Raw genomic sequence first — 21007 nt, forward strand, 5'->3', positions numbered from 1 at the left:
GTCTCGGCTTGGCGTCGACAACATCCATTGAACGATGCTTCGGTTCGGTGTAACTAGTTTATAATGCACCGTGAAAGTCTCTCCAACAAAAAAAAAATTATTTATGAAGGATTACCCATACCTGTTTTATAAGCTCCAATATACCGGTAATTTTGCAAGCCTGTTTCAAGATCTTGAGTCATGTTGCTTAGAGACTACATTATAGCATAAATTAGTTTAGATTCTAGTTCACTTCTGTATTTTTATTTTTTACTAGCTGCCCGACCCAGCTTCGCACGGATATACTAATGGAAAAAAATTAAGCCACATCTCCCATTTACAGAAATGGTAAATAAAAAAAATTCAGTGAAAATTTATTACAATGCTGTATAATGTACCGGAGAGAAAATGAATAGCGCCGATGGTTTCCCGACTCGTGCACGCAACGTACAACTGATGTACCCGTACTTCGCTACGGCAGTCTACAGGCATATCACTCTTGCGCCGCTCATTATACATGCCCCTCCTTGTGGGTACGCCACTGCCGCGCGATGCCCGTTGCCATGGAGACGCAGAAGGCATGAACAATGCAAAATCCTGTTCTCATGCAGACAAAGTACCCACTGTTGCCTGGTTTTAACCACCCATGGGATCTAATTTTCGGAACATGTCATCCTGCGTAACATAAGGAACATTACTGTGAAATTTCAAGTCTGTAAAATATATATACTTGAAAAAAAAAAGGGCAATTTTTGATATTTAAAGTACCCGCAAAATTTCAACGGTGATGAGGACTGCACTAACAATGAAATAGTCGTTGCCATAGAGACGAATGAAGCATCAACAAAGCAACAGCCGTTGCCATGGCGATTTCCTACCAAAAACTGGAAATTTTGATATATTACGTCCCCGAAACTCCCCTTGGGATCGGATTTCCGAAGAATCCGTTCTTAGTGAGCGTCTACATCACAAAATGAGTAACTATGCTAAATTTCAAGTCAATCGGGTGTATAGTTTGTATAGTTTTAGAGATCTCGTGATGAGTGAGTCAGAGTGGTATTTCGCTTATATATATATATATATATATATATATATATATATATATATATATATATATATAAACACACACACACACACACAAGTCCTTGTCAGAATTGTAACGGGAGAGGAAAATTATTGATGGTCCGAAAAATGAAAACTAAAAAAAATAAATAAAAATAATTCTAGAAAAGAAAAAAAAATTAAACACAGAGAGAGGGGAAAAAAACAATAGTTTAGGTTTGCGATTTAAAGTGATAAAAAGTATTTAAATACTAATTAAACTCTCATGAGGGTACTGATTGCTTCGTTGTTAATATATCACACGGTTGTTTTTTACTTGTATGGGAAAATTAAGAATGATAAGGCATCTAATGCGTGGCAACAATGTTAATAGGCAATAGGAAATAAACTTCTAGCGCCTGCGGCATTGTCAACACACACTTCGTACTGTTATGATTCAACCTTAAGATGATCTCAATTATTTACTATTCTAAGACAGGGTGATAGGGGGCTCAAGACTAACAATGAAAGACAGTTCAATATAGAGACTTGATTTAATGTCACGTACTATTATAGAGTTAGCGGTCACCAAATTAGACAATTATCGGGGAGCCTCGCTACCACACCTCGGCAGGTTCCTTACCCACGCTGTGCTGGGTCGCGCTCGCGGCAGGAATTCGACGACGGACTGCGGCGGCCGAGGACACGGCGCTCCGTGGTTCCGGCGTCACGACTTCAGCCGTCCAGTCGCCGGTGACCAGAAGAAGCCCCTTCTCGACGGTGGCTGTCGTTTTTATTCTTCTGTCCGCGTCCGTGTTGATGTTCCGTGTTGTCCTCTTTTCTCTCGCAGCGGCGGTCGGCCTTCGGCGACTCGCGTCGCTGTTTCGCTGGCGGTGTTGAAACTGCTGACACCTCGTGTTTGACTCAGGGCGAGCCTCGAAGCCGCTTGCCAGAGTGCTCAGAGCGAGTCATAACACTCTCCCCCTGGTTGGATTAAGAGGCTGTCCTCAGCCTAGTTCAAGAGGACACTGGAACTGCATCTTGGAGCGGGAACGTAGGTGTCTTAATGCATCGGCCGCGGACCCGATCTTCCTGTAGGTGCCTTCACGCTCGGAGCGCCGCGTGTCCTTTCTACTCTCGCGGTCGGTTACGCGGATCGACTCGCATTCCAGACGTGGTGTGACAGCGAGACTTTCTATAGTAGTTATAACACTTCTATTTAGTATTCTGAGGGTACCGATTTGTGATTACATTGAATTTATTTTTATACAACCGATATAACATAACAAGACACAAATGAATATAATCAACGTGTTAACAACTTGATACATGTGAGTTGTATTATAAATATATCAATACAATTCATATGAACATACTCTGACTATATGTGTGGTAACCAGATTTTTTTTTTTTTTTTCGTAATTTACTCTATCATTGATTTATTTAATTATCCAATGTTACATTCACAGCAACACTCAAAGTGAGTCTAAACGTTGTGCACGACATACAAGACAACTACTACATACAAAATATATAAAATAAGGTGAAATAAATTATAAATACAAAAACAAAATTAAGACAAACTTATAACAAAATATACAAATTACAATACAAACCGCTTTGGACAACAAAATATACAGACACATTGATAAAGGAATGATAATAATTATATCATCTAAAAGGAACATATCTTTGACACAAATGGAATATAAAATTAAGTTTTGTATGGAGACATAAAAACAATTTCCATATAATTATGTTCTTATTTTATATATATACATACATATCCTTTTCTTTCGTATATCTAATTAATAACATTACCCTACTATCTATAGCATATGTCATCCTCCTATATTATAAGCTGTAAGTTATAATTTATTGTATTAACTATTACTAATATCATAATTTATTTTATGAAACTACTCCTCATATCCTATATCTCAGTAAGTTATTGACATGGACACTTATCTACAATATTTATACCATTAGTTTATTGTACAAAACGGGTCGACCCTTAACTCTTGTCCACTGTAGCGCTACATAACGTGAACTCCCGGGAGTGAAAATTGGTACCATGGCGAGGGAATTTTACAGGATAAGGTTTTATTAACTATTTTACTATTTTAGCTGCACCTATATAGGTGCTTTTTTCTTCATATATACTTGTACCTTGGCTGCTGGTTTCCTAGAAGATTGGAACGGGTTTGCGGCCGTCTTGTTGTATCCTTATACTTACCTACTCTTATATATATATATATATATATATATATATATATATATATTTTTTTTTCCCAATATACACACGCTTAAGTACGAAAGCTAGGCATAATGTTACTGACGACACTGACTGCAAACATGCTGAGTATGAATAGATGCCAAATTCCCTGAAAGAACTCCATGATTGGCTCCTCCCCCTGTAATAAAACACATGCCATAAGGTTCATACATACTCTACTATGCTATATCAGTATCCTATATATTTGTCTTGCCTTACTGTCTCATTGTTATCGTTATTCTTATTACTAGGCCGAGCATTATCACTCTGATAACAGTACGGATTGTCGGTTTATGTATGCTCGCTTTAAATGACGTGTTGACACTGTGTCGTTGATCATTTTATTACCTTTCTTCATTCTCAACACTACTGTCGCTGGCCCCAACACCTTGACAACCTGGAAAGGACCTATGTATTTAAATGATAGCGACTTATGCCGAGCTTTACGTCGAAGCCAAACGGAATCACCTTCCTTGTATGTATTGACTTTAAATTTCTTATTAAAATTGGTTTCCTGTGTTTTTTGACTGTGCATGATATTTATTTTTGCCTGCTCTCTATCACTACGCAAGTGTTTTTCCCAATCTACCGGCCGACGTGGAAATTTCCCAAGCACAGCGTGTGATGGTTGCATGGCCTCAACCCCGTGTACAAGGAAAAAGGGTGTGTATTTACTGCTGGAATTTACTGTCGTGTTATAATTAAAAATTATGTATTGGAGATATTCATCCCATCCGCGGGGGTCTTCAGCTGCCCATATTGTCAGCTGTTCTCCAATTACACGGTTAATAGATTCCACCAATCCATTACAACAGGGATTGAAACTTGTTGTCTGGAGCTTCTTGATCTGCAGTTTTTGTAAAAGTTTTGTTACTAACTCGTTATTAAATGACGTTCCTCTGTCCGTCAGCAGCCTGTCTGGACATCCAAAACGTAGAATAACGTCCTTGATAAATTCTGCACAAGTCTCGGCGTCGATTCTTGGTACTGCCTTAGCAACTACAAATCTTGACGCATATTCTGTCATAACAAGAATATACTTGTTCCCATTCCTGGTACAAGTAAGTGGACCTTTGGCATCCAGAGCCCACTGTTTAAATATTGGTAGCGGTTCAATTGGTTGCAATTGACCCGATGGTTTTTCACGCCCTTGTTTAGCTCTTTGACAAATTTCACATGATTTGACATAATTTGTTACGTCCTTACTCATTGTATCCCAATAATATGCCTGGCGTATTTTTCCAATTGTCTTAAATATGCCGAAATGGCTGCCTCCTAAAAGTGCATCATGGTGGGCTTGTATAATTTCCCGTTGAAAATTTTTAGGGACTAATGTCAGATGAATTTCTCCTCCTGGTGTATTTAATTTATAATATATTTCCCCATTATTTTTCATTCCATAACGCCGAGCTAATTTGATGTATTTTCCCTCCGCATGTTCCGGGTCTGTAAGGGCTACTTTTAATTTTTGAATATGAGGGTCTTCACTATATTCTCCTTGGAAGGGTGATGTGTTTACAATGTCGTTCACTGAAAATAGTAAATCTTCATCTCGTTCAATACCTATATCGTACCTGGAGTTCAACACTACTGTTTCGAATACTTGTTTATTATGTTTGTTATGTTTGAGCAGCACTATTGTGTGAGTAGGCATTTTAGTTTCGAATGTTTTTTCTTGACCTGTTTCTATATCAATTATCTTAATATTTATCTGATAAATTTCCACGGCTGCGTGTAATATAGGCTCACTTAATACCTCGTCCTTACTCATGTTTATTAGTATAATTTTTTCTTTGTTCAATATAGGGCTACCCAGGTTTTCGTAAAATGTTTTGTAATCACCCCAGTTTTTGTGGATGTGTTTAGCAATGGTTGTTTGTATCTCACTTTCCTTATTCTCTTCCGGAAATATTGCGTCAGCAAGAGAGTGAAAAATTGAGTTACCTCGAGCGTGACATGCTCTTACTATATATTCCTTGTTTCCTACGCGCTTATTTATGTATTGCTCATCTGTCGTCGGCACACGTGATAGAGCGTCTGGAATTTTATTGTTCGCACCTTTCACTATTTTTGCTTCGAAGTCGAACTCAGCAACTGATGTGGCAAATTTTTGTATTCGCGTATTGTGTTCCGCCATGCTTCTTAAGTATCTCAAGCTAGCATGGTCTGTCTCAATAATAAAATGTCTGCCATATAAATATTGCTTAAACAGATGGCAGAAATATTTTATGGCGCCTAATTCTCGTTCTGTTGTTGACCAACGAGTTTCATTGGATGTCAGTTTCCTTGATGCGTAAGCTATAATGTGACGGTTTCCGCGTTCATCCTTTTGCATTAAGGTTGCACCTATTGCCGTTTGTGATGCGTCACATGCTAAAATTGTTTCTCGGTTTTCAACAAATTTTTCTAGTAGTGGTACTTCCGAGACTGCCTGTTTTAACTGTTGGAAAGCAGTTTGCTGTTTTACCCCCCAATGGAGGTTCGTTTGTTTTTTTGTAAGCTCTATTAATGGTTCTGCCACTGTTGCGTAGTTTTTTATGTATCTCCTTAAGTATGAAGTCATGCCCAGAAATGACCGTAACTGCTTAATGTTTTTTGGTTGTGTCATACGGTTTATGGCTTCCACCTTGTCTGTATCTGGTTTTATTCCATTCGGTGTTATACAATGTCCCAATATTTTTATTTCATCCTGTGCAAATTTGCACTTTGCAGGGTTGACTTTTACGTGAAACTGCCGTAACCTGTTAAATACATCCTGTAAATTTTGTAGATGTTCCTCGAATGAGTCTCCCATAACAAAAATGTCGTCCGCGTATGCTATCACAGAGTGCCACCTCAGTGGTCCTAATAAAATATCAATAAACTCTTGAAAATAACCTGGTGAGTTTGAAAGTCCCATTGGCATTCTATTGTAGTGGTATAACCCTATTTTGTCAATAGTGAAAGCTAACTTATGTCTGTCTTCCTTCCTTACGGGTATAGCGTAAAATCCTGAAAATAGGTCCAGTGATGTTATGTATCGCGAGTTCTGTAACGTCTGTAATATATCGTCCGTTCGTGGTGAAGGATATGACATTCTCTTGACGTAGTTATTTAAGAGACGAAAGTCTGTTAAGAAGCGTATTCCTCCGTTCTTCTTCTGTATCACCAGTGATGGTGCTGCGTACGCACTGTCCGACCTCTCGATAATTCCGGCTGCCTCCATTTGCTGCACCTGTGCCATCAAAGCTTCTCTAACTTTTGGCGCGATTCTGTATGGTCTTGTGTGGATCGGTTTGTCTGTTGTCAGTTCGATTTTTATGTGATAATTTTTAGTTTCTGTGATATCTTGTATTTTAAATGCAAAGCGATCTTCGTTTTCTTTAATAAGTCGTCGTAACTTTGCTTGTTCCTGCTGAGATAACTTTTTATTTATTCCTTCATATGGTGACTTCGCTTGTTCGTCCTGCATTTCCTCTACTTTACGAGTACATTCTTGAATCGAACCTGCATATGTTTGGAAGTTTTCATTTATCATTTCTATTTGAATCATTTTCTGGGATTTTGCTGTTTCCATGACAATTATACCTTCTTTCATAAATGGGACCACGTAATTTTGTAGAAAGTCACACCCAAGTATTATATCTAAACTTAAATGTTCGATTACCAGGAATGTATGTGTGTATGAATATCCTTGTATACTAAATTTTAATTTCACCTGGTGTGTCGGAGTCGGGAGTGATTCTGTGGCTCCCACAAGTGTGATTTTTTCCTTCAATGGTTCTAGTGGTTGGTTGGTGACGATAGTAGACGCAATGCAACTGCGCGTACTTCCTGTGTCTATTAATGCAATTCTAGTGGCCTCTCCTATCTTGACAGCGACCTTGGGCGTTCTTCGTGTCTTGTTATTTTTTTCCCGCATGTGGTCAGCTGATTCTCTTCCTTCCTCGTCACGACCTTGTTTGTCAGCGACGCCACCACCCTGCTTACTCTGCATTTGTAGCGGTGCACGCGCGCCTGCTGTCGCCGCGTCATCAAGTTTGCTGCGATACTTCCTGTGTGTATTGTTCTCTCTCCACGGCAAGTTGGGTTGTTTATTTTGCAAACCAAACTTACGTTGAAATTCCTTGAACCTTTCTGACACATTTGTGTGCCACTCAAAATCTTGATTGGTAAATAATGGGCATTTATCTAAATGATGTCCTGTGTAAAAACACATTGCGCATGTATCCTGGAATTTGTTTGGTCCTCTTACCTGTGCTACTTTCTTAAATCTGTCGTTCTCTGTTACATTTATTCCGACTTCTTGTTCTGTGTCTCGGTTATAAGATCCTATTTGCGCTTGACCATTAATTTCTTGACCTTCCTTATCCTTTGACTTTCTCCTTGTTGCACGTTCACAGTGTTGTTTCTCTTGTGCTATTGACGTTCTTGAAATTTTTATTTCACACCTTGGCTCTTCGTGTTCTTTTCTTTTAGGCATCTTTTTAATAATTGCTCTATATTGGTTTCTATACAGCGAAATGCATTTATTAACAGGCATAGCATTTCGCTTGCTAACTTCGGCGTAACTACTTTTTATTCTTGATTGATTTCCGTTTATTTTTTTCTGCTTTGGGAGCGCGGGAATCACTGTTTTCACTCCCTGCAATATTCGTTTTTTTGAATGTTGCTCATACGACCTGTTCTTATTTCTGTATTGCCAGTTATCCCTGTTTATGTCTCTGCTCTTGCTCCTATCATCTTCATTGTTATTCCTCCATTGTCTGTCTTCGTACTGTCTTCGTTCATTGAACGTTCTCCCATTCAAACCTTCATGTCTCTTTTCAGTTCTTCGTATATTCTCAGCTTTGTCATAATTCGCACGCTGCTCTCTTCTATGACTGTTATTTTGGCTCGGCGACTGCCTGTAATGTGTCTGTCGCATAAAGTTTTGAGCATGCTGACACTGTGCGCAACTATTACTAAGAGCATACTGTGGAGGTTTGCTTCTATATCCCGATCTATTGTTTATAAATGTTCTGTCCCTGTATCTGACTTCCCTTGGCCCGTACTGCGGTTTTCTTGTTTTTTCGTGGGTGTCTTGTTGCTGTATGTTGTGTTTCGTGCTAGCGTTGTTGACTGTTAGACTACGTATTTCTTCTTTTAAATAACTTATTTCCTTTTCTAATGATTCTGTATTAAGTGTTGTGTTTTCAATGTTGGCTTTGTACCTACTATTTCCTATTTCTATTTTTCTCAAGCATGATTTCATGTCATCTAACGTATGAATGTTTTGCAAAAGCAACTTGTCCACAACAGATGGTAAAAGTGACTTCCACAAAATGTCCAAAATCTCTTCATCCTTCATATCTGCCTTATAGCGTTTTGCTAGGTACACTATATTTTCTACATGCAAGAGACTGCTTTCGTCTGTCTGTTGTCTTCGAGAGAGCAATTCTTGTCTGCGTCTATTAATTTTGTCTGGCGGCGTAAACAAGTCATTTAATCTTTCGACCGTCTGTTGCCACGTCCTGTTTGAGTCCTGTACTGTCTGTAAGTTTTCATACGCCCTCTTGGCTGTACCTCGTAGATATAGTCCTAACCGCTGTAGTCGGTCCTGGTCTGTCCATCCGTTGATTTCTCCAATTGTATTGTAATTGTGTAGGAACTCTTCTATATCTTCGAACGCTTTGCCTTCGAATGTACCTATAGGTATTTGTGACTCTAGGAAAACTTTAATTGGTTGCTGTGCCATGTTATTATCGTATGTGTGTGTTTCCATGTGTTTGTCCTTTATGTCTACAGTGATCCTACCGTTGTCTTCCCCAGTTGACTTTCCTGAATCTATCTGGTTAAGAACGTCGTCATACTCTATGTCAGTGTTTTGTGTTGGTTCTACTCCTTGTGAAACAAGTTTACTGAGGAATGCTCGAGTAATACGTCTCCCTGTGTGATCCAACTGTTGTACCACCTCTGGATTAGTGGTAACAAGCTGCTGTGCTCGTGCGACTAACGAGTTAAAATCCTGTGTGGCATTTGTGTTTGTATCCTGACTCAGCCTTACTTGCGAGGCGCTAGCCTTGGAGCCGGGGCTTGCTGACAGTGTTTCAAACAATCGCTTGGCTGCACTTTTAATAGGTCGTGGTCCCTCGTCATTCGCCATATATTAACATTACTAACAAATTACACTCTTAATACTAGAGTTAGTATAAGCAAAGCAGCATAAAAGAGGTTAGTTTGCATGCAAATTTTATATAAGCAATATGTCTATTTAATAGGTGTGATAGGTCTGGCTACACCCGAAAAACAAAATATGACAGAAAAGGGTGGGTGGTGGGGTGATAAACTCGTAGCTCGCAGCAAGAGGTGGGAAACTTAAGGCGCCTCCACCATTGTTATGATTCAACCTTAAGATGATCTCAATTATTTACTATTCTAAGACAGGGTGATAGGGGGCTCAAGACTAACAATGAAAGACAGTTCAATATAGAGACTTGATTTAATGTCACGTACTATTATAGAGTTAGCGGTCACCAAATTAGACAATTATCGGGGAGCCTCGCTACCACACCTCGGCAGGTTCCTTACCCACGCTGTGCTGGGTCGCGCTCGCGGCAGGAATTCGACGACGGACTGCGGCGGCCGAGGACACGGCGCTCCGTGGTTCCGGCGTCACGACTTCAGCCGTCCAGTCGCCGGTGACCAGAAGAAGCCCCTTCTCGACGGTGGCTGTCGTTTTTATTCTTCTGTCCGCGTCCGTGTTGATGTTCCGTGTTGTCCTCTTTTCTCTCGCAGCGGCGGTCGGCCTTCGGCGACTCGCGTCGCTGTTTCGCTGGCGGTGTTGAAACTGCTGACACCTCGTGTTTGACTCAGGGCGAGCCTCGAAGCCGCTTGCCAGAGTGCTCAGAGCGAGTCATAACAGTACGTGTACTGCATGTTGTATCTAACCCCCTCCAACACATTTGATTCTAAATTGGACTTTTAGTAAGGATCCCTAATGTTATTGATAATATAATATAGCCTATAGCCTTCCTAGATAAATGTACTATCCAACACTGAAAGAATTTTTCAAATCGGACCAGTGATTCCTGAGGTTAGCGCGTTCAAACAAACAAACAAACTCTTCAGCTTTATAATATTAGTATAGATTTTCAATCATTAGAAGAACTACGCCATATAATTCTAGGAAAGTTATTAGTAAACATGTAAATATAACCTATGTACACAAGATGTGAGCTACTACATAATAATAATAATAATAAACACATTGTAAACGCTTCATTTGCGTGTGACAAATTACATTTGTGACTAACAAGATTAGATCACATAACCACACTGTCTGGTAATGTCTGGCAATATAAACTCATTAAATTATTGCTCTCTAATCTGTTGTTATTGTGTAGTTACAGCATACATTTGGTCGTGATAGTAGTGCACTTCTTTAATTTTTAAAACTTGATTTCTGGAATAAATAGACGAAAACATATTTCTAGAATAATTATTAGTAAACTTGTTAGTGTTACCTACCTACATTTTGAGTGAGGTAGAAAATTAGTAATAAAGAAGTACAAGTGTTAATAATAACACAATATTTTTTTTGGAGACTACGAGTAAATCACTTGTAAACGTGAGAAAATCCAACCACACGGGAAGCGGCGCATTTTGACGTAAGTTTTTTTAAATTACACTTATTATAATTTTTGTTTTTTCAAGTCCCCTCCCGAAAAATAAAAAGGTTGCTGTATCCTATCCACCATTGCTTGTAACTAAGTACGTACACAAACTTTTGCTATTGAAAACGGGTCCCGTGATTACGTGGAACTAACCTGGGGGGGGGGGGGGTTACGAGCCTGGATGGGACACGTGGCGTGGGTCACACAGCTCGACCCCGCGGGCGGTAAGGCGCGACTACAAGTGCTCGGCTGTTTCCCCGCTTCGCCGCGGGATGCGCCGCTGTTGCCCGCGTGCCAGGGCCGGGGAGAGGGGAGACCCCCTCCCTCCCCCCTCCAATAGCCCAAGCCCTGGAGGAGGGGGTAGCCGGCCGGAATGATCCTCTCCCCACTACTTGAGGTCACAATCTCGCCGGCTGGTTTAAACAGCCGTGACGTGTAACAGGTGTGCCGGGCGGGGTGAAACTCTCAGGATCCAACCTCCTCCCCCTCCCCATCGACCCCCATACGAATCATTTCGTCGTACACAATTATATAACTTCTTACGTCGGGTTTACAAACGACACAAGAAACGCAAGACGATAAAAGCTCAACAACGACGCTCGCTTTAAAATACCTGTTTATAAACTACGTGAGAAGCAAAAACAGCAACGCAAGCATCAGCTGAATTTCAAATTCTTGTATTTCGGCTTGCGTTTCTGACTTCTATTCTTGAAATGAAATGTTCTTAAAGCTTTTAGAGACGCAGACTATGTGTGCATAGAAGGCCACTATTTTATATAAGTGTGTGTGTAGTTACCTATATATACATGCAGGTGGGCAAACAGGTTTGAAAAGGATAGTCCAATTAATTAAGTACAGTTTTATTTATAACTACTATATACACAGTTAATTAAATTACAACACGTACGATGTGTTTGTGTCCACAAATTACTCTTTCGTTCAGTCCACAGTTTACTCTCTCTCTCTCTCTCTCTCTCTCTCTCTCTCTCTCTCTCTCTCTCCCCCCCCCCCACTGTAACTCAGCTAAACAGTGACTATCCATACCCCGCACCCCTGTCCCAGCACACGGCCTAGCGCTACTCACTCGTCCGCTACACACACAACACAGACCCGATGCACCAGTCTCTCGTCCACCTTCGCTCACCCACCCTCTTCACTTCACTGTCTTGGAGGCTGGCGTCACAGTTTTTATTCCCCTTAGCGCCCTTCTGGAATAGAGAAATGGAGGACTGTAGGACTGTAGGACTGTAGGACTGTAGGACTGGAGACTGGATACTGGAGGACTGTAGCACTGGAGGACTGGAGATCTGGAGACTGGATACTGGAGGACTGTAGTACTGGAGGACTGGATGACTGGAGACTGGAGGACTGGAGACTGGAGGACTGTAGTACTGGAGGACTGGATGACTGGAGACTGGAGGACTGGAGACTGGAGGACTGGAGACTGGAGGACTGTAGTACTGGAGGACTGGAAACTGGATACTGGAGGACTGGAAACTGGATACTGGAGGACTGTAGTACTGGAGGACTGGATGACTGGAGACTGGAGGACTGGAGACTGGATACTGGAGGACTGTAGTACTGGGGGACTGGAGGTCTGGAGACTGGAGACGATACTGGAGGACTGTAGTACTGGAGGACTGGATCACTGGAGACTGGAGACGATACTGGAGGACTGTAGTACTGGAGGACTGGATCACTGGAGACTGGAGGACTGGAGACTGGAGGACTGTAGTACTGGAGGACTGGAAGACTGGAGGACTGGATCCTGGAGGACTGTAGTACTGGAAGACTGTAGCACTGGAGGACTGGAGGACTGGACCTGGATACAGCAGGACTGGAGACTGGATACTAGAGGACTGTAGTACTGGAGGACTGGAGGTCTGGAGACTGGAGACGATACTGGAGAACTGTAGTACTGGAGGACTGGATCACTGGAGACTGGAGGACTGGATACTGGAGGACTGTAGTACTGGAGGACTGGAGGACTGGATACTGGAGGACTGTAGTACTGGAGGACTGGAGGACTGGACCTGGATACTGGAGGACTGGACCTGGATACTGGAGGACTGGAGACTGGATACTAGAGGACTGTAGTACTGGGGGACTGGAGGTCTGGAGACTGGAGACGATACTGGATGACAATAGTACTGGAGGACTGGATCACTGGAGACTGGAGGACTGGAGACTGGAGGACTGTAGTACTGGAGGACTGGAGGACTGGATACTGGAGGACTGTAGTACTGGAGGACTGGAGACTGAAGACTGGACGGCTGGAAACTAGATAATGGTAGACTGGAGGACTGGAGGACTGGAGACTGGATACTGGAGGACTGTAGTACTGGAGGACTGGAGGACTGGACCTGGATACTGGAGGACTGGAGAGTCGATACTAGAGGACTGTAGTACTGGGGGACTGGAGGTCTGGAGACTGGAAACTGGATACTGGAGGACTGGAGGACTGGAGACTGGAGACTGGATACTGGAGGACTGTAGTACTGGGGGACTGGAGGTCTGGAGAATGGAGACTGGATACTGGAGGACTGAAGGACTGTAGTACTGGGGGACTGGAGGTCTGGAGACTGAAGACTGGAGGGCTGGAAACTGAATACTGGAGGACTGTAGTACTGGAGGACTGGAGACTGGATACTGGAGGACTGGAGACTGGATACTGGAGGACTGTAGTACTGGAGGACTGTAGGACTGGAGACTGGAGGACTGGATGACTGTAGGACTTGATACTGGAGAACGGTAGTACTGGAGACTGGAGGACTGTAGTACTGGAGGACTGGAGACTGAAGACTGGAGGACTGGAGACTGGAGGACTGGAGGACTAGGGTGCTAGGTATGGAATACTGCTTGGGGTCAGAAATTTAATAATAATAATAATAATAATAATAATAATAATAATAATAATAATAATAATAATTCGAGTGAGTCTCTTAGTACTCGTCAGAGATGTGCAACATCTAACCTCGGTTACGAGCAAATACATGTGTTCTCATATTGCAAATATGTAAACTTATAATACGCAATTTTGTTTTCACATACATTTCTTGACGCGACGTATATTCCGCACCCGCCGCTAGAATTCGCTGCCGGAGAAGCTACATCAACTATCGAATCATTCCATTTGCAGACTCAAATTTTAAACTATATAATGAATCGGCTCCGATAAAAACAAAAAACACTTTTAAAAAATACTAAACCCCAGCATTAGACCTGATTTTCGACAAGAAATTTCATTGAAATACTGCCCATCTGGTTATAATCCATTAAGCAGTTAATTTTATAAATTTCCCTTTGGCTTTGTGAACGTTGATTCGAGCCAACCGCCACAGACAGTTGCACCGTGGTACACATTTCAATTCAATGCGACTTCCCTACGTTTCACGAATTAACTCACTAAATGCCGTAGACCGAGAGCTAAGATGTTACACATCAAAAAGTAATAACCCTAGGCGGTTTCAATGCATGTATGATGTCATGAAAATACATTTTTATGTCTAGATTTTTTGGTTATTGGACTGTCTGAGAAATTCATTTTCTTTGACGAACGTCCCGAAACTAAGCAAAATGTCTTCTTAGTGGCACACCTCAGAAAGTTTCCGACAAGACATTCTATTTGGATTGTTAATAGCAAATTAATTCTTACCTCGGAGTGTAAAATTAATGATAGCATACTTTTGCCTTTTGAAATTGCATACCTAATTGAGGGTCCGACAAAATGAAGATAGGATAACATTAGGAAAAAAAAATCATACACTTGTCGCTCCACCTCAAGAAGCTTTTTTTCACATATGAACACTGGTACAATATTCAGAAGAAATCTATTTTCAAATTAAGTTTCCCGATGCACTTTTCAATTTTAGCAGCAGTTATTATTTGTGTGGCAAACAAGTACCTATATTTATGAATTAAAAATAAACTTAATCTCTGACTGACGTGCGTATGTGCGCACATCTGCCTGACCCGACGCACATCCTAGAATCGAAATAATAAACGACGTATCGAATGGTGGCTCGAGATAGCTGGCTGTGTTCAGCTCCCTCTGTGTTATTAATGCACGCCATGCCCGCCGGAGGGAGGGGGAGGTCGGCGGGGGGAGGGGGAGGACAGGGGTGGGGGTAATGCACGGTTAATGAGCGCATTCGGCCGACCTCCGCAGGCCCGCTCAAACCTGCCGCTCAAATCGCACATGTTAGCACACAATCAGTGTTCTCACCGCGCGGCTCCGCGCGGGGGTGGGGGTTGTGGTGGGATGAGGAGGGGAGTCAGGGAGGGGGGAAAGCTTCGGCGGAGGGTGGGCCAGCAAGCGAGCAGTGGGGTAGGTCGCTCTTAAGCGGAGACAAGCCCGCCTGAGACCGCACGAGCGGTACACTCGGCACGTCGGAAAAGTAGGACACGTGATAACTTTAAAACGGTCGTAGAAGTAGCACCAGGCCATCTGTTTATTTATTTTGTTCCGTACATCCCACGTGGAGTCGAGTGCTAAGGGATGTAGAACATGACCAAAAAAAATACGTACCTATCCATCCGTGTGCCCAGGTTTCTCTGGGACACGAGATTTGAAAATTGTTCAATATACCCTAGTGGCGTCTGTTTTAAGGATGCACTGAGGGCGGATTCGTAGTTCTGTTTCTGTATTTCGTTTTAAAACTTTATTCTTAGAAGAGTGAAAATGGCTAAAACGCGTATTTTCAGGATAATTCTTAGGCATGAAAGACCTGGTACAGATGCTTGAAAGCACTCAAGGGACTTGCATCACACTTTTATCTTCATTTCTTCGCAATGACGTTGTGGTCACCTCTCAAATATCTCAGAGTCGCCCTATGTACGATGAGAAGACTGCACCCATGTCTACATGCTTGAAATTAAGAGCCGATACCTTGCTAAAAGAACCAGCTAGCATTGCACTTATCATCCCGCCTCCCTAACACAAATAAACCCTTTAGCTAAATATTTAAAAATAAAGTTTAGGAAAAAACATCCTTTTTGGCACAGCCCATAGGCGCAGGTATATTTTTTCTAGGTACCTATCTATTTATTCTGGAATGTTATGGAAACCTCTGGAACATTTTAAGAACTTAATGTACATACCATCTTATACATATGTTCTCCAACATTACAAAATGTTCGATTCAACATTTTCTCATATTCCATGCAGCGAAATTGTTTTGAATTCTTTTAATTCAATCCATCCAGCATTCAATAACTTAAAATAAAATTCATACATTGCCTAGTAAGGTGGTTAATAATTTTTCTGACTCCCAAACACTCTTCCACTAATGCGTGGTCATATAAAATTTTGTTTTGTTCCAAGGTTTAATATAATATTCAGAAGGTTTACAATAAGTTTGAACGGAATTGATAGCGTACCTATGTAGTAAGGAAATTTTAATTTTTATTTTAATTTCAGAGTATTGCAGTATTGTTTGTCTGATAAAAGAATTATTTTAGCCAAAATGTTTATACAATATTTAAGTATTGTGCCTGCTCTATAATACATTCGTTCTGACTCACGGGACCCCTGTGACCCTGCTACGAAACACCTTTTGGGAATCGTTGGCCTAGACAACAGACTGTCGTTACTTTTTGCTTCAAAGACAGAACCACAAGCCCCTTGAAGGCCACGGAAAAGCAAGAAGGACTGCATCGGCGATTCTACGAGGATCCTTGCAACTATTCGCAAGACCAAAAAACAAAACAAAACAAAAAAAATTGGTTGTCTGTAAAGTTGGTTTACAGACGATAGTTTAACGTGACAACGTCATAACAAAACATTGATGAAATTATTGCATACTTTTATGAATAAAATTGAATCATTTTTATTGAATTATCACTATTTTGTATGGATACAAAGGAGTGAGATGAAATCTACAATTTAGTTGATAAATTTACTTTTATTTGCAATCATTAATTCAAATATGTTTATTACTTTAACGACTGAGATTATTTTAACTATAACTTTTAAACCTGTTTGCTAATTAACTTCTTCCAATCTGTGTTATTCTGTTAAGGATAGGACGATGATAGGAAAAGTAGGAAACGAATTGGAGTGTTTATGTGAAGGAAAATGGCTTACCCAACACCAAAATGCAGTCAAAATAATATATTTGCGCCACTGACTCTGCAGCAATGCTAGGAGGAACGGGTTAGCAAAGAGCAATGAAAATGTTACCTTGAAATGCATGAAAACAGAATTACGCTACGGACTCGGTCGCAATGCTAGGAGGTTCAGGTTAGCAAAGAGCAATATAAAATGAGCGTAACGGGACACAGTGAAACGGAACAATGTGCGTAACGGGACACTTTTTCGTGCGTGCAGCCAGCGTTCATCGATTTATTAGACGTTGTCACGTCAAAAAAAAAGCTGATGTTCTATGAGTGACAGTTTTCAATGGTCCTTTTAGGTTAAAAACAGATTGTCACTCTTGTAACAGAAATTCGAGATTCGTTAGTGGGGTTCGTCTACCTGATGAAATGGTATTGACTAATTCACAGTGTTTTATTGTAACAAGTAAAATATTAATTTTATTTCTCTTACTAATTCTCCCGCTTTCAATGTCACTACATAGTCCAATCAGGGAGCGGCTTAGAAGCTTAACTTAAAATATTTCGTGGATTTGCACGTGATAATAAATAATTTCATAATATAACAATATTTAATTGTTTATAAAAACTTTTCTATACTAAATAATTCCTTATTTAATGGTTTTTAATTAAATTAAATGCCTTTTTTTTTTGTCTGTCCTAGCATGTACTGAAAACATGAAATAACGTGGGATACAGTTTTGGAATTACCGTTCGCATGTGGCCTTCGTCTTTAAATTCTTTATTTTTAGTATAGCATTAATAAACAAATAATAATTAGGTTTTCCCAAAACACCGAAAAACCCAGGTTTCTATAGTTTAAGAAAAACCTAATTTTTATTGATTTATGAATGATAAATTAAAAATAAGGAGTTTTCAAGAAGAATGCTACATAGGAAAGGTTAATTTAAAACTGTATCACACGTGATTTCATGCTTTCAGACTATCAGAGAAATTAGCCTTCCAGTTCAAACAACAACAATAAATAAGAACATGCTTTATATATAAAAATACAAAAATAATTTAATATGGTTATATAATGACTTTAATTAAAATCCCGCGAAAAAAAACTCGAAATACTGAAAGCAAAATAATTTAGGACACTACCGGCTTTAGGGGTCGGGATCGAACCCGAGACCCTCCCCATTCGCGCGTTACGTCAGCGCTCGTGGCTCCTCCAAGCGGGAGCAAGTAGAGGTTCTTCAGCGCGCCACGGAACTTGGACGGGAAGCCTTCATTTCACAGACGAGAGGGCCACACCCGAAGTTCCCCGAAGTTCATGATCGCTTTTTTTCCGTACCACAACAGGTGTATTTATTTGGGATGTAGCTTACTCATACGTCATACGCCGTTCTATCTCATTGTATAAACCGGTGTGGCATTAAATTTTGCGATCTATTAGGATAGGTTAGCTACATTATAAATACTTTAAAACATTGTGGATGGTTGGTTATATTAAAAATACATTAAAAATACTGTAAAATCATTTTATGGTTGCTTAGCAAATAACTTTTTAATATGTAGCTATCCAGCGCTAGAAATTGTTTGCATGATTTCACAGTATCTTTAATGTAGCTATCCTAACCAAATCAACCGTCCACAATGTTTTAAAGTATTTATAATGTAGCTAACCTAACCTAATTGACCATTAGTTATCATGAGTTGTCCAAAATAAACATTCACGGACACACAGCAAATGAAAAATATGGCGGTGTACAAATAAATACCGTTGCCTTGATTATGGTCATTCCTTTTATCAACACCGCCATATTTATTTACAATGAACAAAAAAAACCGAAGATGCACGATCGGACTTTGGCTCTCTCGTCTGTGAAAAGAAGGCTTCCCAACTTGGACTGGTACTGATGTAGATATTGTGTTGAGCAGTAGGGTTCCGTGCAGGTCAGATCGTTGTGGTATCGATTAAATTACGACGGGCCGGTGTAAAAAATTGGTTCAAAGACAGAAGAGCTACGAGTCACGAATAATTCTGTCGTCTGTCTACGTGACGTAACGGAAAAAAAATATTCAGACGGATTTTTAAATGTATTTATTTAGCCTCCGTTATTTGGTGATTAACTCAAAGTAAAAGCCGACGATGCGTAGTTAACTGCTCAGAACTAATAAGTTAAAGAACGCCAACACAAATCGATGGAATTTATTCCAGTAATTGACTTGCTATATTTATATTTTTCAAGCGAGAAAACTATTCAACCTTGCAGTCAAACCGCAACACCAAGGTGTCTGAACGGATTACATTTAAATGCTAATGAAGTACGCATCGTAACTCAGGAGTGAATTTCATACTTGATATCTTGTCACGATCGTTTTGCCGAGTATGGCCAACGCAAAACAGGTTTATGGCAGTAAATTGTGTTTAAATCCAGCGGCAGGATGGCAATACAGGGGAGTGTCCAACCTGTTTTTAAAGGCGGAATTACAACAGCCCGTCGCCTCCGTCCGTCCTTCATCCGCCAGTCTGTCACGTGACCTGCAGCCAATCGCTGTCACCTGTCCGTCCGTCAAAAGCTTGTCAGACTCTAACTTTTTACGGACGGACGGATGGATGGATTATATCCATGGTTTCGGTGGCGGCAGGCCTGTGATGTGTGTACAGGTCGTTCAGATGTTCTTAAAACTCATGTCCAAACAATTTAATTACGACTCTTAATTTTTTTTTCCCGCGGAAATGCCAATATACAATACGTGCGAAAACAAGAGTCGACGAGTGAATATTCGCTTGGTGAGTAACTAGATTGTGACGTAGGGGAACGAGTGACACCGGGCGTGGAACGAGTAGTTGAGAGGCTGGTGTTTGTGTTCCGGGCGAGCGAGCTTCACTCGCCCAGCGAGCGTCCGTACGAGCGGGGACTACCTGACGACACTCGTGACTGGTTCGAGTTGCTTAGTAAGCAAGTAACCCGACGAGTAAGCCAAGGAGTACGATGAAAAAGACGAGTACGAGTAAGCCAAGGAGTACGAGGAAGCAGACGAGTACGAGGCAGCAGACGAGTACGAGGAAGCAGACGAGTACGAGGAAGCAGACGAGTACGGGTAAGCAAACGAGTACGAGTAAGCCAAGAAGTACGAGGAAGCAGACGAGTACGAGTAAGCCAAGGAGTACGAGGCAGCAGACGAGTACGAGTAAGCCATGGAGTACGAGGAAGCCGACGAGTACAAATAAGCCATGGAGTACGAGTAAGCCGAGGAGTACTGTACGAGTAAGCCAAGGAGTACGAGGAAGCAGACGAGTACAAGGAAGCAGCTCGAGGACTACCGGGCTACCGAGGTGTCAGCACGGCAGCATCGAACGACACTCGCTCGCCCTACGAGCAGCTGGCGGCGAGACCTTCGGCCACGCCGAGGTGTTTCGACGTCGCAGCTGGTTCGCGGTCCCAGCGTGCACCTGGCCGCCTGCCACGCAGGGATGGAAGGGGAGTTGATTCTCTGGGCACTGCACGTGTCAGGGTCGGATAACCAATCACCCGACATGTTGTCTCACGAGATGGAATGGACAAGACGAGATAGAGGAGTGGGAGAACATCTTGCTGCCCTGCCACTACAGCATCTGAGACAGGCGCGTACCAGCATGTGGCCCCCAGAAGGGAAGGGGAGGGGAGGGTCATATGGAAGAAAGTCTACGAGTTCTCGTCGATGTGACGTGACGTCTCCGAGTTCCTCGCTCGTCGGAGCAGCCCGCCGCCCCACTGAGAACCACGGTGTGGCCACGAGACGAGGCGAGTAGTCACAGCTACGACAAACAGCACTCTCCGCGGCGCCGGCGCGGCGGTGATCCTAACACTTCAATTAAAGAATACAGTCGCTGGTCATTCATTTCATCACTGCTTATTTTCATAATGTTCCTGAGCTCCAATTGTATTGCTCAAATGTAAATCGTTACTCATAAATGTTAATGCATGGTGTTTCCCTGCTTGCCAGTAAGGTTTTTAATAGTATATGGAATAAGCTTCATTAGGCCTTATTT

Source organism: Bacillus rossius, chromosome 7 (genome assembly GCF_032445375.1).
Source record: "Bacillus rossius redtenbacheri isolate Brsri chromosome 7, Brsri_v3, whole genome shotgun sequence".
Taxonomy (NCBI): Eukaryota; Metazoa; Arthropoda; class Insecta; order Phasmatodea; family Bacillidae; genus Bacillus; species Bacillus rossius.